Raw genomic sequence first — 24,253 nt, forward strand, 5'->3', positions numbered from 1 at the left:
CAGATTAGCTAAAGGCCGCTATCAAAGAAACCTGGGCTTCCATAACACCTCAGCAGTGCCCCAGGGTGATTGCCTCCATGTCACGCCGCATTGATGCAGAAATTTTATGCAAAAGGAGCCAAGAGCAAGTATTGAGTACATCCGATACTGTACATGGACATACTTTTCAGTAAGCCAACATTTCTGTATTAAAAATCCTTTAATTAATCCTTTAAATGTAATATTCTGGTTTTCTGTGATACTGAATTCTGGATTCCACTAGCTGAAAGCCATAATCATTGAAATTAAAATAAAGAAATGCTTTAAATATATATCACTCAGTGTGTAATGAATCTATATAAAATATAAGTTTCACTTTTTGAACTGAATTACTGAAATAATTTAATTAATTAAATAAAAAAATATTTTTTCGATGATATTCTATTTTTTTTAGATGGACCTGTATAGTATCCAGCAAAATACTAACATATGTAATCATAACACAAATTCTTGGGTTTAATTCTTAGTAGGCTGTAGCTAAAAGCTTGGCCTCTCAAGAGCTATACATAGGACCAGTTAGGCATCATAGCCTAACCTCCACTGTTACATTTGTGTTATCTTTAGGTTTCTTAGACCAGAAGAAAAATCCATTCTACTTGCACTTGTGTGTAATCCAGTAAAATTCTTATTTTAAACAAACATCCAAAAAAAGATATAATCAGTTTAGGAAAAAAATAACAATTGGCTTTTTGTAACAGGAGTACTCTACGGTGTATAGGTGATGTGTATGTAAACAGCAGAGCACATTTCCTGGAGCCTGGCCACTTCCTCAGACAAACTTCTAGATACCGAAAAGGTATCATAATTAGAAGGGTCGGGGTGTCTAAAACATTACAAAACACAATACTGATAAAAAAAAAAATCCAGATCACTGCTCTTTACAGTAAAAATAATACTCTTGTTCACACCGGATAGCACAGCTTTTGCAGTACTTGCTGTGGCCATGAGAGCTTACACTAGTGTCATTTACCTGCCCCTCCCTTCCCCTTGTACAGTCACAGAACACCTTCCATTTTATAAATGGTTCCTGGAACACAAGGCATTCTGTGAATAGACAAAGGGAGGGGTGGTGTGAATAAACAACACTAGCGTGAGCCACAGCTCTCATAACCACAGCGCGCAGGAAGAATGGTGAGAGGAGATGTACTATCCAGCATGAATAAAAGTATTATTTTTACTGTGAGGCTCCATTCACATCTAAGCATCCCGGATCACAGCAAGCATGAAGCACTTGCCATCTCTGTCACTTCCAATGGCACCCAGATTGCGGTGCGATTTTGCCACAAATGTTGCTTGACTAATCGCAGTAAAACCGCACAAACAGAATGTGGGTTGCCTGTTGCCCAAAAGATGTTCTAGATTTGGGATCGTGGCGATGCCGCCCATGATCCAGGATGCCAGATGTGAACAGAGCCTAAGGGGAAGGGATGTGTGATAAACATCAGCAGAGGTAACTTCTTTTTTTTTTTACAGAACAAAAATAAGAAAAAGCTCTGCCTGGAATTCTGCATTAAAAATTTCACCTTTGGTATCATTATAAGTAAACCATGTCAGCATAAAACTATACTGTATAAATTATATAAAAGAAAAATGTTATAGCATTCTCAAATTGTTACATAGAATAAATACATGAATGTGGAGACATTTCAGTGTTATCTGTCTATTTTGTTACTTTATTTATGAACAATTATAAATTATAATCTAAATGATAATTTTAGCCCTGCTTCAAACTGATGCGATTTCGGATGTGTTCCAGGATGCATTGATTCGCATTACAATTGAAATAATATGAGTTTCTGTGGAGGGCGATCACATGTATGCCATCTGAATGCGGTGCAATTTTAACCCCTTGGCCGCATATTTGCGTGAATTAGTGGCACAGTTAACGGTGGATAACGGAAAGCTCCTGAACGCCACGTTTGATTGGGGGTTTTCCGATCATGTGACTGCCATGACAGCCAATTATGGTGATCACATGAATGTAAACCCTGTCCCGCCTCCCTGCTGCCTAAACCCCTTAAAAGGCTGGGAGGCACCATCACTAAGATTTAAAGAGGGTCCTGTGTGTGTTTGGTGGTATGAAGTTTTCTTTTATCTAATATCTATCAATTAACAAATATTAACAAATTAATGAATAGATTTGGTCTTTATAGAATGATTGAGTTTGGATATATTTGTCTTCTAAATATGGAAAAGTGAAATATATAGGCTTTTATATATTTATGTGAAAGTATATACATATTGTTAGAAGTTTCATAAGCATTCCTTTGGAGAGCTCACATATGGTAATAGTTAGGGTTGAGTGAGCTAGCTCTCACCTCCCCCATCACATGAGAAGAAAGGTATCACATTTCTTAAGATGCAAAATATTCTAGAGCACTTCTTCTTGAAGTACTTCTAGCACTTCTAGAGCACATATATATATATATATATATATATGTGTGTGTTATTTATACTACAATATTTTGAATAGGATATTAATCTTGAAATCTTGAATAGGATATTAATAAGAACATTGGGTTTTCAATGAATATAATGTATATATATTAGTATATGTAGTATTCGATTTAGATGATATGTTAAACGCTTTCACTCATTGTTCTTGCCCACTCCTCAGGAATGCTAATGCATAGAGACTGAACAACTCCCACCCTTGCGTGAGAGGGGAGAGAAAGCTAGCTTTCATTATAAGAGACTGTAGGACAATAAGACTCAGAAGAACTGTAACCACCTCAATACAGTGCACTTACACCCCCTTACTGACCAGACCAATTTTCAGCTTTCAGCGCTCTCACAGTTTGAATGACAATTACTCAGTCATGCAACACTGTACCCATATGAAACTTGCGTCCTTTTTTCCACACAAATAGAGCTTTCTTTTAGTGGTATTTAATCACTAGTGGGTTTTTTATTTTTTGTGCTATAAATAAAACAAAATGTAAACTTAGTGAAAAAAATGCCCTTTTCTTTGTTTCTGTCATAAAATTTTGCTAATTAGTAATTTTTCTTCATAAATGTTGGCCAAAATTTATACTGCTACATATCTTTGATAAAAATAACCCACATTAGTGTATATTATTTGGTCTTTGTGAAAGTTATAGAGTCTACAAACTATGGTGCCAATCACTGAAAATTGATCACATCTGATCAGGCCTTCAGTACATCAGGTGTATCTCATTTCTTGACACTAACAAGTCAGGAAAGTACAAATACCCCCCAAATGACCCCTTTTTAGAAAGTAGACGTTTCAAGGTATTAAGGAAAAAACATGGTGAGTTTTTTTAAGTTGTAATTTTTTCCCACAATTCTTTGCAAAATTAAGATTTTTTTTTTATTTTAAATTTTTTACAAAATTGTCATATTATCAGGTTATTTCTCACACATAGCATATGCATACAACAAATTACACCCCAAAATACATTCTGCTATTCTTCCCGAGAATGGCGATTCCACATGTGTGAGACTTTTACACAGCATGGCCACATACAGAGCACCAACATTGAAGTGGCACTTTCAGACGTTCTACAAGCAAAAATGACACATCTCATTTCACAGCCACCTATTAAAATTTTGAAGGCCCTGGAGTACCAGGACAATGGAATTGCCCATAAAATGACCCCATTTTGGAATGCTAACACCCCAACGTATAATCTGTGAGGCATAATGAGTCTTTTGAACGGTTCATTTTTTTCCAGAAGTTTTTGGAAAATGTGGAAAAAAATTAAAACGCATTTTTTTTTACACAAAGTTGTCAATTTATAAGATATTTCTAACACATAGCATGTATATAGAAAAAATTACACCCCAAAACACATTATGCTACTCCTCATACCACATGTGTAGGACTTTTACACAGCCTGGCCACATACAGAGGCCGAACATTGAAGTAGTACCTTCAGGCGTTCTAGGAGCATAAACGACACATCTCATTTCATTCCTACCCATCACACTTTTGAAGGTCCTGGAGCACCAGGCCAATGGAATTACCCCCAAAATGACCCCATTTTGGAAAGCAAACACCCCAACGTATATTCTATGAGGCATGGGCTGCAGATAGGTACTCTGGTGCTCTGATGGGCTAGTGACAGGTACTTGAGTTCTCTGATGGCCTGGTGACAGGTACTCGGGTACTCCAATGGCCTGGTGACAGGTACTCAGGTACTCTGATGGCCTGGTGACAGGTACTCGAGTACTCCAATGGCCTAGTGACAGGTACTAAGGTAAGGTACTCAGGTACTCTGATGGCCTGGTGACAGGTACTGGGGTACTCTGATGGCCTGGTGACAGGTACTGGGGTACTCTGAAGGGCGGTGATAGGTACTCAGGTACTCATATGGACTGTGACAGGTACTCGGGTACTCAGATGAACTGTGACAGGTACTCAGATGAACTGTGACAGGTACTCGGGTACTCAGATGGACTGTGACAGGTACTCAGATGAACTGTGACAGGTACTCGGGTACTCAGATGGACTGGGACAGTTACTTGAGTACTCTGATGGGCTGTGACAGGTACTCGGGTACTCTGATGGACTGTGACAGGTACTCGGGTACTTTGATGGGCTGTGACAGGTACTCGGATGGACTGTGACAGGTACTCGGATGGACTGTGACGGGTACTCGGGTACTCTGATGGGCTGTGACAGGTACTCGGGTACTTTGATGGGCTGTGACAGGTACTCGGGTACTCAGATGGACTGTGATGGGTACTCAGGTACTCGGATGGACTGTGACAGGTACTCGGGTACTCGGATGGACTGTGACAGGTACTCGGGTACTCTGATGGGCTGTGACAGGTATTTGGGTACTCTGATGGACCGTGACAGGTACTCGGGTACTCTGATGGACTGTGACAGGTACTCGGGTACTCTGATGGACTGTGAGTGACAGGTACTATAATGGGTGGTGACAGGTCCTCTTTATTGGGGGGGAAATCAGTGTGCTTGATGTGTACTGTAGGCAGTAATGAGATGTTACCGCAATCTCCTCCTCACACACGATCGGTGTGTGAGGAGGAGAACCCGGTAACATCTCGCTACCGCAGTTTGTTTACATTTAGTGATCGGCTGTGAAAGGATCACAGCCGATCACGTGAGTAAACAGCCAGCCAATAGCTGTTTACCAGCGTCGGTGATGAGCCGTGTTCCCGGGAACACGCCGCCACCGCCGTGCATGCGCCGTGCACAGTGGGGGTGGAACCATCTGTGAGCGACCGTGACTTCATCGCGGCCGATCACATGGTAAACAGTCATACCCAATGGCTGTTCACCCCCCTTGGTGGCGAGTGGTGCCTCTGTGACACGCTGCCACCGAAGGAACAGGGATGCGTGTGCACGATCGCACGCATTCCCTGTTTAAACGGGAGGACATCATAAGATGGCCACCCACCACAATAGGTGTGCCGCCTTGCCATCATTTGACGGCCGGCAGTCAGCATCTAGTTAAACTAGCCCTTTTAAAGATAAAGTGGGGGTCAGATTTTTGGAGTAAAAGCTAGGAACAGAAACATTTTGGGCAGATTTGCGTCAGACACTCAAGGAAGCTGGCATAGCTACACACATACAAAGACACACATCTGATTATATATACAATCTTCATTTCAATAATATAACTACAGTAATGGTTATTTTTACGTTCTACATTTTGATATTGTTCTTGTAATATTTTGTTATTTTATTATTAGATCAATTTTTGAGTTTTTACACAAGAACCGAGTGGACTTTCTTGGAACTTTACTCACCAACATGAGTTATTGAATATCAATAATTTTTCCGAAATAACGATTTCTAACAGTGGCAAGCCGTAGCCAGTTTAATTTTGTCAGAATATTGAACATTTTTGAATAATTTCTCCTTCCGCTTGCCATTAGGGAATACAAGCATTGATTATGCAGTCAAGCTTCCAGGAGAGATAAAAACAGCAAATGAACTTTCGGCATCATTGAATGAACCTGGAATTATAAAATTATCAGAACTGGTGAGACGTTTACGCACGTGCAAGAAAACCTTGTTTCTTGATGATGTAATTTCCCGCCAAGAGAGGGGACGCGTGCTACATAAAGGATGTCTGTCCTAAATTGGTAAGTAATAATTTTATTGATGAATTATGTAGTGAGAGTAAATTAGAATTAAAAAATCTGTCAAAATGTGTTAAAGATGATGAATTATGGTATTACATGTTCAATGAATACTTACAGGCTAATATTAAGATACAAAAATCTAAATGTACTTTTAGGAGATTCAACAAACAGGTTAAAAATGTGATAAAGTTATAGTTTTTGACACAATAATATTAGGAGTTTCTAAAAGGAATGTTATTTGTACAAAAGGGAAAATAAAGACTCAGCAGGATAACAGTGTATGTGCTAATTGTCTGATTTTGTCTGAGCGAATAGATGATTTGCAAAGTAAAATTCAAATAAAAGATATTCAGTTGTCTGAATTACAGAATAATGTAAAAAGGATTTGTGTAAATTCTAAACAACAGTCAAGCAAGAGTTTAGAGATTAATGATACTGCAAACTCTAAACAGAAGTCTTTTGTACCAGATATGCAGTCTATAGAAATAGATGACCAGGACCATGAAGTTTTGCTTAAATCAAAATTAATTAATAAAGATGCAGAATGCACAGAAAGTTTAGACAAACAAAAGATTGATAGGGTAACTGTTCAAAATGGCGATCAGAGCGTTGCTACATGTATGGCCACACCCAGATATGGTGAGATACGCATCACAGGCAGAACCAAAGTTTCAAAGCACACAGTAAGGCCCCTTTCACACATGCGGATGGTATGTCCGTATTTCATCCATCCATTTGCGGATGAAATACGGGCCATACATTCATCCCTATGGGATAGCGGATGTCTGCGGATGAGCATCTGCAGACACCCGCTATTGTCCACCTCCGCAACTGTCCGATTCTGCAGACGGAGGAAAATCCTATTTTTCTGTCCGTCTGCAGAGCGGATCGGATGAACACGGACACACGGTCCGTGCTCGTCCGATCCCCATAGAGGAGAGCGGATAGCTGACAGGGCGGTCCCCGCACAGTGTGCGGAGACCGCCCTGTCCGCAGCCGGCTCAGCGGGGACAACGGACCGATCCCCGCTGAGCGAGCGGATCATCACGGGGCGGATCTTTACTGATCCGCCCCGTGTGAAAGAGGCCTAAATGTTATTTGCTTACATTGTAAGGAAAGTTATCATGTACAGAAAGAATGTTTAAAATATAAATTCGATTCTTAAATAAAAACGTTGGAATTAGAAAACGAGAACATTTCTGAGCAATTTATTCATCCTTGTCCAAACAATAGGTTGATTAATTTGCCTTATGCCTCAGAAGTCACACAGATCAGTACACTAATTGTTAATGACAGTTCAAACAATATGACAAACAATCCTGTCAAAGAGAGAGATGGATTACTTCCATTGCCAAAATCACGAAAAAAAATGTTTTTTTTTACTTCTCCAACATTAAATTATGTTACTCCAATTTTAACCACTAGAGATCTGCGCTATAGCCGAATGACGGCTACAGCGCGGACCTGCTTTGCCGGGACAACGTCTATTGACGTCGTCCCGTGCACGAGTGGCCTGCGCGCCCCCTGAGGGGCGTGCGCGGCGCACTCTGTCATCAGCGAGTCTATGAGACTCGCCTGATCACGGATTGGAGCCAATGACAGCTGATCATGTCACACAACAGAGCCGGTAATCGGTTGTTTTTCCTCCTTCCGCTAACAGCGCGAGGAGAAAAAAAAAAGCCGATCACCGGCGGCCGTGATCGGGACATCAGTCCCGATCACGGCCAGCTTATCAGTGCCCACCTGCCCCCTGCCAGTGCCACCTAAATAATAAAAAAGTTCCCCCCATCAGTGCCACCCATCAGTGCCCATAGTGCCACCCATCAGTACCCACAGTGCCACCTATCAGTGCCCACAGTGCCACCTATCAGTGCCCACAATCTGCCTCAACAACAGTGCTGCACCCCAGTGCCACATATCTGTGCCTATCAGTGTCATCTACCAGTGCCCATCAGTGCCGCCCATCAGTGCCCAGCAGTGCCACCTATCAGAGCCACCTATCAGTGCCCATCAGTCCCATCTATCAGCGGCACCTATCAGTGCCCCTTAGTGCCACCCATCCGTGCCACCCATCAGTACCATCTTATCTGTGCCCATCTTTGCCCATCAGTGCCGCCTTATCTGTGCCCATCAGTACTGCCTTATCTGTGCCTATTGGTGCCACCTTATCTGTGCCTATTAGTGCCGCCTTAACTGTGCCTATCAGTGCCCACCAGTGCAGCCTATCAGTGCCCACCAGTGCCGCCTCATCAGCGCATTTCAATGAAGGAGAAAAATGACCTGTTTGCAAAATTTTCTAACAAACTAAGAAATTTTTATTTTTTTATTTTTATATTTTGCATCTTTTTTTGTTTGTTTAGCAAAAATAAAACTCCCAGCTGTAATTAAATACCAAAAGAAAGCTCTATTTGTGGGAAAAAAAAATGATAAAAATTTCATATGGGTACAGTGTTGTATGGCCGCGCAATTGTCATTCAAAGTGCATCAGCGCTGAAAGCTGAAAATTGGTCTAGGCAGGAGGGGGGTTTAAGTGCCCAGTAAGCAAGTGGTTAATAGATGAAGGTGGAAGGCTTTGGTTACATGGTTTATTAAATGGTAGATAAACTAAATGGTTAATAGATTTAGTAGCTGAACGCAGTTTAGCCACAAATTACCTGTGAATATTTTTTCTCCAAAATGTAATTTAATTGGTTTCAGCGGAAAAGAAAATACAGTTGCAACTAAAGTATCTGATGTGATTTTGGAAATTCCAGGACTTTTGGAAACTAAAATAGATATCTGGTGTTGTCAAAATGTAGAGAATGGTTGTGATTAGTAAACTAAATTGGATTATTGATTAAGTAATTCTACTACATGGAAATATTCATCTAGGCCCAAATCTATGTTAATAGATCCTTCCATCTATAGTAATATTGGAAGTATTTGTACAGCAGTCTTTAGATTATAATTGCCCACATACAGGAACCAATCTTGTATTGGAACAATTGGTTCGATCACATAAAAGTCTTTCGAGTCAGACCACAATTGATACAGGTTTGTTTAAAGATATTGAAATAGCCATTGAGGGAAAAGATCCTAAGCCCCAAATTCAATATAAGTTGCCACAAGAATCAATAGTTTCAGTTTCTGACATTGTACAAGAATTTTTACAACAACAAATATTAAAGAAAGCACAATCAGTGGTAAATTGTATTGGATATATCAAGAATGCTGATGATTCGAATATTTTATCAGTTGATTTAAGATCACTGAATAAATGCATTACTAATAACAAACCTATTATTCCTTAAATTTTACGTCACACCTGGATGCCAAGGCCAAATTATTTTCTGTGCTGGAAATCACAAATAGTCATTGTTCAGTACCATTAACTAAAAGCTGTCAATATAAACTTGCCTTCAGCTTTAATAAAGAAACCTATGCATTCACTAGAATAACTCCAGGATTGGACATTAGTGATGGTATAGTACACGAGTGTTTAGAGAAAATATTATCAAAATTCTCTAGACCAGAATGTATTTTCCAGCATGTGGACAATTTTTGCTGTCTATACAGAGTATAGCGGAATATGTCACTCTTTTGTCTGAGTTATTTACTCTGTTACAAAGGGCAGGGCTAAAATTGAACACCGAAACAGTTCAGTTGATGAAAAGTCAGGTAGCAATCCTTCATATGCAAATTAGTCATGGACAGAGACAGCTATCACAGGAAAAAGTTAGAAACATTTCTGTTATTCCAATTCCAACATCTTACAAGGCATTATGTAGATTTTTGAGTGAAGTAAATCATTGCAAAGAGTTTTTACAGGAATGTGATGATAAAGTTAAACCATTATTTGATTTTTTGAGACAAAAAGATGTTGTGTTTGATCAATGGGGTCAAACCCAGACAGATGCCTTTGAAATGTTGAAAAGGGATCTGCAGAATGCTCCTTCATTGAATACAATTGAAGTTGGTCCGTCAATTCCCGTTGTATTGCATACTGAGGTATCTGAGAATTCTATTTCAGTAACTTTGTCTCCATTAAAAAAGGTAATCAGACAAATAATAGGCTTTTTCTCCAGAGGTTTGACAAATATGGAAAAGACCTTTGACACACATATTAAGCAATTGTTAAGTGTCTATTTTGCAGTCAAAGTAACAGAAAAGATTGTGAGCTCTAGTAAGTTCATATTACAGACAACCGATCTATCATTAACCACTTGAGATCCGCGCTATTGCCAAATGACGGCATTAGCGCGGATCTACTTTTCCGGGACTACGTCTATTGACGTCGTCCCGGTTACGAGCAGCCTGCGCGCCCCCTGAGGGGCGCGCGCGGCGCGCTCTGTGATCGGCGAGTCCACGAGACTCGCCTGATCACCGATCCGTGCAAGGGGTAGATCCCAACCCCTTATCACGTGATCAGCTGTCAGCCAATGACAGCTGATCATGTGACAGAACGGAGCCGGTAATCGGCTATTATTCCTCCTCGCGCTGACAGCGCGAGGAGAGAAAAAAAAAGCCGATCACCGGCGGCCGTGATCGGGACATCAGTCCCGATCACGGCCAGCAATACAGCTGATCACCTGCCTCCTGCCAGTGCCCACCTGCCCACCGCAGTGCCATCCTGAATGAAAGTAAGTGCCCCCCATCAGTGCCACCCAGCAGTGCCCATAGTGCCCACAGCGCCACCCACAGTGCCACCCACAGTGCCACCCACAATGCCACCCACAGTGCCATCCAGCAGTGCCACCAACAGTGCCACCCACAATCTTCCTTAAAGGTGCTGCACCCCAGTGCCGCCCATCAGTGCCCAGCAGTGCCGCCCATCAGTGCCCATCAGTGCCCAGCAGTGCCACCTATCAGAGCCACCTATCAGTGCCACCTATCAGTGCCCATCAGTCCCATCTATCAGTGGTACCTATCAGTGCCCATCCGTGCCACCCATCCGTGCCACTTATCCGTGCCACCCATCCATGCCATCTTATCTGTGCCCATCTTTGCCCATCAGTGCCGCCTTATCTGTGCCGATCGGTGCCGCCTTATCTGTGCCTATTAGTGCCGCCTTAACTATGCCTATCAGTGCCCACCAGTGCAGCCCATCAGTGCCCACCAATGCAGCCCATCAGTGCCCACCAATGCAGCCCATCAGTGCCCACCAATGCAGCCATCAGTGCCACCTAATCAGCGCACTTCAATGAAGGAGAAAAATGACCCGTTTGCAAAATTGTATAACAAACTATTAAAACATGATTTTTTTATTTATTTTTTTTGCATCTTTTTTTGTTTGTTTAGCAAAAAATAAAACTCCCAGCTGTAACTAAATACCACCAAAAGAAAGCTCTATTTGTGGGAAAAAAAATGATAAAAATTTCATTTGGGTACAGTGTTGTATGACCGCGCAATTGTCATTCAAAGTGCATCAGCGCTGAAAGCTGAAAATTGGTCTGGGACTGAGGGGGGTTTAAGTGCCCAGTAAGCAAGTGGTTAAAACTTCTTCTAGAAAAAATTAATTTTAGGAGAATTATAGAACAAATAGTGCCCATTTTTTAAAACTTTACAATTTAAATCTATATAGGTAGATTTGGTAACAGAACATTCTCAGCAATATGCACAAAATTATGTTTGTACAAATGTATCCAGAAAACCTGTAAATTATGTTTTTAAAACAAGTGCTGAGAGAGGCTTTAAGCCAGTATTTGGTAATAATATTAAGAGTCCTTCAGCAGGTCTTTCTATGTGTTACCCAAAGAATGCTTTTGCTATTCTGCAAAAATTCTACAGAAAATGCTGAAGTGGAAGATGCCAAAAATTACAGTAGAACAAGCATGACTCTAAATCTTAAAGAGGAATAGTGAATGGATACAGTTCACTTCAGGCTTCCCGGGTTGTTTTGAAACCTTTCTTTGTTTGTGAAAACAAGGTTTCAAATCATGACTAAAAGGAGAAATTGCATCCTGTTATAGTTAAAATACACTGACTACTAGCATGAGGAGTATAGGCCAGTTTAAGAAAAATAGAGCAAAGCAAGGTAATTAGAAATGCTATTAACAAAATATGTCTTTCATGTCATGATAAAATATTAGGGTTGTGATATGTAAAATGAATAAGTAAATTAAGGTATATTTTGCATTAGTAAATTCAAAGTAATGATACTGCATTCTGTTTCAGGATCACCTGACTTATAAGTCACCAAAAGAAAATAAATTTAATATTTCTACACCTTCCATATGAAAACAAACTCAAAGCTTAAGAATATCAGTTCTGTAAGAGATTAATTTGTTATAATTATTGTTGTCTTTTTATGTTCAATAAAGGTTTTCCAACTTTACAGAGTGCAGGAAGAACAAAAAGAAGAAAAAATAATCTCAAGACCTTGAATAAGAGAGAATCTTCTAAAAACAATTAACTTTTGATTTTTGACTACTGTTGAAATATTTTATCCATCAGATATATTGCAGTTTTTATATATCAACATTTTTATGTGACGTGATATGTTTAACATATCAAGATGAGATATTGTTTACACATCAACTTTTACAATCACATGCAACGTACTTTCAGAGTTGAAAGAGTTAAACCTCTTTACAATAGAGTAACTTTAGTTAGCAGGAACATCTGGAGTTAATTAAGATAAGAGTACATTTTTCCTAAAGTACATATAGACAAGTTAGGACTAACTTTACATTGTAATATGTATTTATTTTTAAAATCATCTAACATATATTAATGAATTGAAGTTAAGAAGCATATTTCTTAACTTCTTTTGACAAGGTTATTTGAAAGGTTGTATGGATTATAGATTTATGATAAACATTGGAGGTAAAGTATGGAACATATATTTCTGAAGTGACATCCATACTTCAAAGTATTGTACAACAATGTTACATTTATGAATGTATGAATATTAGGCCGGGTTCACACCGCTGCGATGCGGGAACGCCGCGAATCCGCGGCGTTTTCCCGCATCGCACACCTCCCGCCGGCAGTTCACACTGCCCTATGCGGACGGCTGGGAGTGTCAATGTTATGTTAATGACACCCCCAGATCCGTCGGCATATCGCAGTGCGATCTGCCGACTCGCACAGGAATCGGATCGCATGGTGTGAACCCCCATGCGATCCGATTCTGTTGCGGACCCAAAAAAGGGTCCCGTGCGAGTTTGCTGCGGGAGCGCTGCGAATTCAGCCATACTATCTGTATGGCTGAACTCGCATTGCTACGGAGATCGGATGTGATTTGCTGTGCGAATCACATCCGGATCTCCCCCCGCAGCGGTGTGAACCGGGCCTTAAGGGGATTATTTGGTAAAAGAAAAAAAAAATAAGGGGGAAAATATTTTTATGGTATTTGAATCAAAAGGTTTATAAGTTCACTTTTCCTTATATAGAATCAAAATTGAAAATATATTGAAATCAATTATCTTAAGATATAAAAGCATGTATGGATACGAATGAGATGTGGTTGTAAATGGATTTAGGTAAGAAAATGATTACGATTGTTTAATCAATCATTTTTAAGAGGGAAATGTTAGACTTTTTTAATCTAATTTTTATCAATTAACAAATATTAACAAATGGATGAATGGATTTGGTCTTTATAGAATGAATGAGTTTGGATATATTTGTCGTCTAGATATGGAAAAGTGCTGTTTTATTTATATATATATATATATATATATATATATATATATATATAGTTATAAGCTTCATAAGCATTCCTTTGGAGAGCTCACACGTGGTAATAGTTAGGGTTGAGTGAGCTAGCTCTCACTTCCCCATCACACAAGAAGAAAGGTATATATATAAATATAAGTTCTTTATACTACAATATTTCTTGAATAGGATATTAACAAGAACATTGGGTTTTCAGTTAATATAATATATTTGATTTAGATGTTAAAGGAAACGTATATTGTATACGTTAAATGGTTTCACACATTGTTCTTGCCCACTCCTCAGGAATGCTAATGCATAGAGACTGAACAACTCCCACCCTTAAGTGAGAGGGCACCTACACCCCCTTCATGCCCAGGCCATTTTTCAGCTCTGTCACACTTTGAATGACAATTGCGCGGTCATGCTACATTGTAACTACAGTGTGGACAGAAAGTATTCAGACCCCCTTACATTTTTTTCACTCTTTGTTATATTGCAGCCATTTGCTAAAATCATTTAAGTTCATTTTTTTCCCTTGTTAATATACACACAGCACCCCATATTGACAGAAAAAACACAGAATTGTTGACATTGTGATATTTTCAGTTTTTCTTTTTTAATAAATCTGCACAAATGTCAACAATTATGTGCTTTTCTGTCAATATGGGGTGCTGTGTGTACAATATTGAGGAAAAAAATTAACTTAAATGATTTTAGAAAATGGCTGCAATATAACAAAGAATTAAAAATGTAAGGGGGTCTGAATACTTTCCCTCCCCACTGTATGTGAAATTGTTATCATTTTCTTCACACAAATAGAGCTTTCTTTTGGTGGTATTTAATCACTCCTGGGTTTTTTATTTTTTCCTAAAAAAATAAAAGACCAAAAATTTTGAAAAAAAAAAAAGTTTTTCTTCGTTTCTGTCTGTAAATTTTGTAAATAAGTACTTTTTCTCCTTCACTGATGGGCACTGATGAGGGGGCACTTATGGGCACTGATGAGGTGGCATTTATGGGCACTGATTAGGTGGCACTGATGAGGAGGCACAAAAATGCTGCACTTATGGGCACAGATAGGCAGCACTGAGTGGCACAGATAGGTGGCACTGGTGGGCACAGATAGGCAGCACTGGTGGGCACAGATAAGTAGCATGGATAGGCGGCACTGATGGGTACTGATGGGCATTGATGGGTGGCATTGATGGGCAGCAGTGAAGAGCAGTGATGGGCAGCAGTGATGGGCACTGATGGGCATCACTATTGGCCACTGATTGCTGGCACTTGTGGGCACTGATTACTGCCACTTGTGGGCACTGATTGCTGGCACTTGTGAGCACTGATTGCTGGCAGTGGTGGGCAGTCATTGCTGGCACTGGTGGGCACTTAATTAACTGATGATCAGTGCCCTGATTACATACCTAGCTGTCTCCTGTGAGGAGATGCCACTGATCGGCTCTCCTCTCCTCACACTCTGACAGTGTGAGGCGAGGAGTGCTGATTACCAGCATCTCCGTGTTTACACATGGTTAAAGAGCCATGGGTGCTGCTCTTTACATAGATCGGGGTCGCGCTGTGTTCTAGCAACATGGCTCGACCACGATTGCCACGCTGCACGCCCCGGGGGCGCACGAGAACAGTCGTTCTGGGAAGCCATCATATGACGTCCACCCAGATCGAGAGCCGCACCGCACAGCTGTCATTTGACCGGCAAGAGGTTAAAGATAAATTGGGGTTCAGATTTTAGGAGTAAAAGCTAGGAACATTAGCATTTTGGGCAGATTTGCGTCCGACACTCAAGGAAGCTTCCATAGCTACAAAAATACAAAGACACACATCTGATTATATATACAGTCTTCATTTCAAGTATATAACTACATTATGTATGTTATTTTTACATTCTACATTTTGATATTGTTCTTGTAATATTTTGCTATTTTATTATTAAATCAATTTTTGAGTTTTTACACAAGAACTGAATGGACTTTCTTGGAACTTTTCTCAGCAATATGAGTTATTGAATATCGATAATTATACCAAAATAACAATTTATAACAGAAGTGCAATTTTGAGCCCAATATAGTTCAATGGAAACTGTACAGAAATCGCACAGGTTTTCAAATACAATGCAAATCCAGTGCGTTTTCTAGGACTCTGTGCTATGTTGAGAGAGGGAGAAAGAGACCATAAATCAAAATCGCGAACGTACTGGAATGGCATATGAATGCGGATGAAGTTGTATTGGCTGTGATCCTCCAAATCGCACTACAAAACTCATTCTAATCGCACCAATAGCATCAGTGTAAACCTAGCCTTGGGTAGGAATTATTTTCAGTGCTTGACAAAAATGACAGCTAGGACATAAATGTAATGGGGTAGAGAGAGACTTCATGTGTTTTTGTGTGAAACTTTGTATTTTTTTTATATTCACAGGTGTGAAAAACGGTGTAGCAATTTATAAACTTTGCTCTGCACCCTAAGCCCACCCTTTTTTGAAGCCAGTTAGAGCCTCTGGAATCCAGGTGTCTGGCGCCCTGCATGCAGATTATGGGCCGGGCGCATGGATTAGGGGGGTGGTGCCCCTGCGCATCTTATGGACGGGCTGCCACTGGTAGTCTTATGTAATTTCCACAATTGGGTTTTAGGTCTGTCATTGCCATGTCATGTCTTGATATCCTATCATCCAAAGGGGACAAGACAACCTGTAGTGCAACAATGTTAAGTTTCCCATTAATTCAATTAAACTTTTAGCCTGCCACAGCAGATTGATATAGAAGAGGAGTCTTTTATATCAATTTGTCCAGGGCAGGCCAGAACTTTAATTTAAAGTGTATGTAAAACCACCCATTCAGTTTAAAATAGAAATTAAAGGTAAAACATTTTTGTATAGCTATAAAATAAACATTATAAATACCCCCCCGCCTTTTTTTAATATGTGATCCTATGTGTTCTGGATAATAGCTAGGGGGAGAGAAACAGCAGCACACCAATCTTCCCAGTGAATGGGTGTGCAGGAGGAGCACATCGGCACAGGTCTTTCTCATACAAGTACAGGGTACAGCAGGCACATATCAGGAATATGAAATGTTGGGTTTACATATTCTTTCACCACTGTGAACCATGACACAGAGGATTACTTTGCCTGCAACCAAAAATCAATAAATAGTCCTCTTTCTGCCATTGGCCCCCTGCTGAATTAAATGGGGTTGGGGGAGTTAATTGTTAATTGCTGCAGAACTGCAGTAAAGATTCCCCTCTCTGTCCCAGGCCCCCTGCTGAATTGGCTGGGTTGGGCCTAGTACAGAAGGGCGTGTTCTGCCCCCTATGGGCAGCCTTGGTTATGACAGTCATTGATTTTTGCACCATAATTCAAGGTAACTCGCTGCAGATAGGTGTTGTAGCACATTTCCACTTAAGCTTATTTGCATCCCAGAGCACATCTACAGTACACTAGAATGCACATACATAACAATCCAATACATCTTCAAAGAAAATAATCTATAAAAAACATCATGAAGCAGACCCATGTGCATGAAGTGAGATGAATGGCAGCCTCAGCCTGGACTTAAGCAATGTTTTTGCTCCACCCCTTGGAGTTTAAAGTGACACTGAAGTCTATACTAAAGTTATACTTACTTCCTCTGTGTAGTGGTTTTGCACAGAGAAGCCCTGATCATCCTCTTCTCTGGATCCTCTTCGGTGCTCCTGGCCCCTCTCTCTTGTTGAGTGGACCCACAACAAGCATCTTGCTATGGGGGCACCCTAGCCGAGCCACAGGTCTGTGTGCCTATTTAGACACGGAGGCGCAGCCTGTCCCCGCTCCCCTCATTGGTTAACTGACTTTGATTGACAGCAGCGGGAGCCAATGAGGTGGGAGAGTCCCAGACAGCAGAGACTCTTGTGCAACATCGCTGGGTCGAGATGGGGACAGGTAAGTATTAGGGGGGCTGCTGCACATTAAAGGCTTTTTATCTTCATGCATAGAATGCATGAAGATAAAAAAACCTTCTGCCTTTACAACCACTTTGATCATGGGGAACAAGGGGAGGAGCGAAACGCGTTGGGGCATGGCCTGGCTGGAGTCTGGGCTGCCATTCATCTCACTTCATGCACAGGGGTCTGCTTCATGGTGTGTGGCTCATGCTTGGAGCTAGGAAGAGCTCCCTGTCTCTGCCTGCACTCATAGAGGTCTAGTTGTACTTTACCTCCAGGGCAGTTTTTAAGGCAGGGCAAAAGGGGCAGCTGCTCTGGGCCCTGTCATTGTTGTGGGGCCCAAAAACAGCTGCCTCATACTTGTCAACTATCCTGGTTTAAATTCTCTCGCCCTATTTACAACTAATGCTGCCCAGCTCTGCCCTATTGTTGTGTAAAGATGACTCACCCACAGACCCTGTGTTTACATATAAGTTACCGACATTCATATGTAAATAGTGGCAGCATTCATATGTAAATAGGGGCGGCTGGCAGCATTGATATGTATCATGCCCCCCTGAGGTCATATCCACAGTAATCTCTAGCAACCAATCAACAAGCAGAAATCATATGCTGTAACCTCTAGCAACTAATCAGTGAGCCGTAATGTGTTCTGTAACCTCTAGTAACCAGTCAGTGAGCGGTAATGATACACTGTAACCTCTGGCAACCAATCGCAATAGCTGCCTGATCTGATTCAGTAAACTGATTTTGAGTCTAGCTGCTATTTATTGTATGTCTCAGAGCAGGTGAAGAGCAAAACTGCATGGGGGGCCCAAGAAAAGTTTTGTCCAGGGTCCAATCAATATTAAAGATGGCCCTGTTTACCTCTCTACCTAAGTGGAACCCAAGGTTTGTCTTTTTGGGTCACAATGCAACACAACGCTATGCTATGTGTGTTGTGTTAAATATATATATATATATATATATATATATATATATATATATATATATATATATATATATATATATATATATATATACAGGATCTATTTTTTTTGTACATTGAAATCCAAGATCAGACATCATTTTGGTATAATGGGGATATATAACGACCCTTTACCAAACACATAAGAGTTTATTCTATGGCTGTGCCCTGAGCTGAATGATTGCAGAGACATTGCCTAAGACTAAACTCTAGAAACATGTCCCAGCTAGTCTCTCTATGACATTACAGGTATTGCTGCTGTTTTTCATGTTCGGGATTATTGGTTTGTTTATAAAGCTCTGACTCATCTCAAACAATGTGATGAACTCATATGCACCTTGCACCACTCTAGGCTATGTGTGCAATGGGAAGAATATGACAATACCTAGTCTTTAAATATAAAATTCACTTCCACAGCAAGCATTAAAAATGTATCACTTTAATTGACATTGATAGCTTCCAAATAAATAGTTGATTGCATGATATCAGCTACGCTTACCATTGTCCTAAGAGTTCATATAAGATAAATATGGATCATGATATAATTGTATAATAACGTTGTTATCATTCCCTCTCCAGATATGAAAACTTAAAGCTAAACTGCAGAAAAACAGCTTAATAGAAAAGGCAAAGGATTTGTATTTCTGGCCATCCAGTCCTGAGATTTACACAGCTCTGCCACAAAGCACGCTGGGTTAGGTGATTAGTAGCCTCAGGACAGAGAAGGAGAAACTAAAGGAGGTGAAAGAGACCGATGAGCTCATCTTTCTGTTGTCTTATCTTGTTCCTTGTCAGTATATTTGCATACTGGTGCTCCCCCTCTCTTTTCCAGACTGAGTTCTGTTGTCCAAGAGATTACAAGAGGCTGACACTTATGAAGTATGTGGTAAACCCACGAACAAAACCTATTACAAGAGGCTGACACTTAGGAGGCCTTAAAGTGGTTGTAAACCCACAAACAAAACATAGGAAAAAAAAAAAAACCTGCAAGACAAAGGCATAATGAGCTAGTATGCATAGCATACTAGCTCATTATGTATTACCTACCTTAAATCGAAGCCCCCGCAACCGTCCTCGTACACCCCTCCGGCTGGCTACATCGCTCCCGGAGTTGCTTCCAGATATCGCGGGCTCCGGAACTGTGATTGGCTGGAGCCGCAATGACGCCACTCCCCCGCATGTGCACTGGAGCTGCCGGTAATGGCACAGTCTAACTGAAGCATGTATGTGCCGTTGCTTCAGTGCGCATGTGCCGATGACGTCGGCACATGCAGATAAAGGGGATATCTCCTAAACCGTGCAGGTTTAGGAGATATCCAGTGTAGCTACAGGTAAGCCCTATTATAGGCTTACCTGTAGTAAAAAGTGATTGTAAAGGGTTTACAACCACTTTAACCACTTGCCTACATGGCACTTTAACCCCCCTTCCTGCCCAGGCCATTTTTCAGCTTTCAGCGTTGTCACATTTTGAGTGTCAATTGCACGGTCATGCTACACTGTACCCAAACAAATGTATCCTTCTATTCACACAGAGCTTTTTTTGGTGGTATTTAATCACTGCTGGGTTTTTTATTTTTTTCAAAAAAAAAAGACCAAACATTTTTAAAAAAACATGTTTTTCACTTTTTTTCTGTCAGTAAATTTTGTAACTAAGTCATTTTTCACCTTCACTGATGTGCGCTGATGAGGCAGCACTGATAGGCTGAACTGGTGGGCATTGATGAGGAGGCACTTATTGGCACTGATTAGGTGACACTGATAAGGAGGCACTAATATGTAGCACTTATGGGCACTGACAGGTGGCATTGATATGTGGCACTGATGAGCACTCATAGGCGGCACTGATGGGCACTGTTAGGTGGCACTGATGGGCACTGTTAGGTGGCACTGGTGGGCACTGTTAGGCAGCACTGGTGGGCACTAATAGGTATCATTAGTGGGCACTAATAGGTGGCACTGGTGGGTGACACTGATTGGCATTGGTTGACTGCAGTAATGGGCATTGATGGGCAGCACTGATAGGCGTCATTGTTTGCCAGCATTGACTGGATTGCTGCCACTGGTGGGCACTGATGGCTGGCATTGGTGGGCACTGTTTTTACCCTTTTTTTTACTATTGTAATCAGGGCACTGATGATCAGTGCCCTGATTAAATTCCTAAATGTTCCCCTGTGAGGAAATGCCGCTGATCGGCTCTTCTCGCCACACACTCTGTCATTGTGAGGCGAGGAGAGCCAATTACCGGCACTTCCTTGTTTACATGTGACCAGCTGTGATTGGACACCGATCACAGCCGATCACATGTTTAAAGAGCCAAGGACTCGGCTCTTTCCACAGATCGGGGTCGCTCTGTGTCCTAGCAACACGGCGCGGCCACGATCGCCGCGCCGCGTGCCCCCGCAGGCCCGGCTGTTCAGGGCCGCCGTCATATGATGGTGGGCGGATGGCAAGCAGTTAAAGTGGAACTGCAGTCTGCTCACATAATTTATAATAATAAAAACTTCTTTGCCATTCTGAACCTTCTCTCCAGCCACTTTGCATATTATTTTATATATACTGTGATTCTGTACTTGCCAAATATGCTGCAGAAATCTCCCTCCACTGAGTCTGGCTGCAACCATATTAACTGTGGGCAGCTGAAGCTGCTGCCTGTTCATTACCTGGATTTACACAACACACAGAGGCACACCTCCAGCTCTGCCGCTAGTTGGCCCTCTTATGACTCATCCCCCCCCCTCCCTTCCTGGAAAACTCTCACAAGAGAGAGAGAGAGAGAGAGGGAGAGAGAGCTGAGCATGATGTCATAAGCCTAGGCTTTTTACCAGACAAGAAACAGGAAGTGGCTGTATAAGGTATTTACTGGCAGAAAAAAAATGTTTTACTATCCAAAGTTAAAACAACAAGGGCAGAAGATTTAATAGATGTAAATTGAAAAAATGACTGAAGAGCCGCTTTAAGCTGGTTGCATAGAAAAATATAGTTCATTATTAGGGATGTCAAATGTAAGTCATCAGGAAAAAGGGAATGATAATATGGGATCACTTTGGTTCAGTAATGTGGCTTCAAAGATCACATGGCACCACTGCCTATGGTATCATGACATCACTGATCTGGTGATCTTGCACACCAGTACATCACTGCTCTGTACTAAGATTGTGCTCACTGTGCACTCTCACTGACAGCTCCTGATCACTGTTTATAATCAGGAGTCAGTGGGCAGGAATTCCAATCATGTGATTGCTGCAACAGCCAGGGACTCTGTCGCCCATCTTTCAGACCCCCTCAGAGGGCCAATAGGACTGTACTTGCCCATCCAACTACCCCTTAGTTTTTTAAAGTGATGTTAAAGCTTTGGATATTTTTTACATCAAATAAAACATGTCCTACGTACCTGCTCTGTGCGGTGGTTTTGCACAGAGCAGCCTAGATCCTCCTCTTCTAGGGTCCCCCGCTGGTGCTCCTGGCCCCTCCCTCCTGTCCCCAGCTACTTGCTGCTCAGTAATCGGGCTTAGTATTAGGGGAAGCTGCTATACACAGAAGGTTTTTTACCTTCATGCATACAATGTATGAAGATAAAAAACCTTGAGCCATACAACCACTTTAAGTCCAGCTTTAAGTAATGTTAAACCCTCAGTTTGTAAGCACTTTCAGAAGCTGATTTAATCACTTACTCAGTATGCAGTTTCTTTATCCTTTAATCCTTGCCCATGTTCTTTTAGATTGGTGCCATGAGTGCTGCCCCAGGTTTCTTGTTTCAGGCTGGTTCCTTTCTCTTGTAGCTTCCTATGGTGCCACCCTTGTATGGTGGGACTAGAGTTGTGTCTTCCTACACTGTGTGCATCAATAGAAACACAAAACCCTAGGATGGCAAGGCATTATCCTTCTCCACCCACCCCCTCAATTCTCCAGGTAAACAGACTGACTCTAGACTGCACTGTTTTGTTGCTATGGATATTTTAATAATTTTGTAGCTTAGATATGTGAATTATAATATTTTAGTTACAGTTGTTGTTTTGGAAGCTAGGCCTCCCCCACTGATATGCAAATTAACTTGTTGGACTTGTTTGTGAAGTTCAAGATCAGGACAGGAAATTATGTACAGGAAGTGGGGGGGGGGGGGGGGGGAGGCTTGAACAACCCATGTTCAGATGAAGATAGGGTTGTTATGGAGGACTTTGGAGCAGCAAGCACTCTGGAAGATCCTGGATCTTTGAAGATGAATCTACCACAAGGAAAAAAACAAGTTAAAGTAGTTGTAAAACTTCTGTGTTCTCCTGGGTCTGAGCCTTCTCCTGGGTCTCTCCCTCCTCATAGACTGAGACAGCAGTAGTAGTCATTGGCTCCCGCTACTGTCAATCAAAGCCAGTGAGGAGAGAGTGGGGCAAGGCCGAGCCATGGTCTGTGTGTGAATGGACACACAGAGCAGAGGCTTGGGAGCCTGCCTGCTTGGGTGCCCCTATAGCAAGCTGCTTGCTGTGGGGGCAGGAGGAAGGAGCAAGGAGAGCCGATGGGGGACCTGGGAAGAGAAGGATTGGAGCTTCTCTGAGCAAAACCATCTGCACAGAGCAGGTAAGTATAACATGTTTATTCAAAAAAAAGAAAATACTTTAATATCACTTTCATTAGCAGTTGAGTATACTTACTTCATACATTGTCTGTGTTAATTTGTTGGGAAAGATAGATAGGTTGTGCACATGTATTCATTGTGCCGGAAAGAAATCTCCCGCGCGCATGCATGGGAGTGAAGTTATCGCTGCTCCGGCCACTCACAGTGCCGAAGCCGCGATATCCACAAGACACGCCGAGGGAACATGTCAGCTCCCTCGGCGTGTATCGGGCCTCGTTCTAAGGCCGTGTACACACGGGCGGACTGTTCGCCCAACTTAGTTCATCAAACAATCCGACAAACAGTCCGCTCAAAATTTGCATGAACGGACTTGACCACACACGATGAACGAACAGTCCGCTGAAAGCGTGCGCGATGACGTGAACGGCACGTACGACGGGACGAGAAATTCGACGTCCAATACACTGCAATGCAACCTTCGCCGTGTAAATCCTTTCTGAGCATGCGCCAAACTTAGTATGTCGAACAAGCCTACACACGAGCGGACTGTCCGCTGAAACCAAGTTTGGACGGACTGTCTTACGGAAATTCCGAAAAACTTTGTTCGTCAGACTGTCCGCTGAAAAAGTCCGCTGAAGCCCACACACGAGCGGACTGTCCGCTGAAACACTGTTCAGCGGACTAAGTTGGGCGAACAGTCCGCCCGTGTGTACGCGGCCTAAGGCAAGTATTTCATAATGAGCTAGTATGCAGTGCATACTAACTCATTATGCCTTTTCCTTTACAGGTATGAAAAAAAAAATCTGCAGGTTTACTACCGCTTTAAATAGATACAAAGGAAAACAACTGTCCACTGTTATCTCTTTCCTATGAAGACTGGAAGTTCAGGAAAGCAGCACTGGGAGAGCAGGAGCCAGCAGCATTGAAAGTTGTAAACTGCAAGTGCTGGGCTTGAGAATTTTAACAAATAGTTTACCGGGGAATGTTTACTTTATTGTGCTCAATTTGTTAAAGTGGTTGTAAACTCTTGA

At 41.6% G+C, this 24,253-nt stretch overlaps 1 long non-coding RNA gene across 1 annotated transcript in view; it reads left to right on the forward strand.

The window, feature by feature from the left end:
- Positions 1-13,003, forward strand: part of LOC143987173 (uncharacterized) — a 75,473-nt gene extending 62,470 nt beyond the window's left edge. Inside the window, exons 2-3 of the long non-coding RNA XR_013276607.1 lie at positions 5,722-6,117; positions 12,417-13,003. This is a non-coding gene — a long non-coding RNA (uncharacterized LOC143987173). The remainder of the gene's footprint in view (positions 1-5,721; positions 6,118-12,416) is intronic.
- The last annotated feature ends 11,250 nt before the right edge of the window (positions 13,004-24,253 follow it).

Source organism: Lithobates pipiens, unplaced genomic scaffold, assembly GCF_037356315.1.
Source record: "Lithobates pipiens isolate NorthernLeopardFrog02 unplaced genomic scaffold, aLitPip1_a1.2 Scaffold_18, whole genome shotgun sequence".
Classification (NCBI taxonomy): Eukaryota; Metazoa; Chordata; class Amphibia; order Anura; family Ranidae; genus Lithobates; species Lithobates pipiens.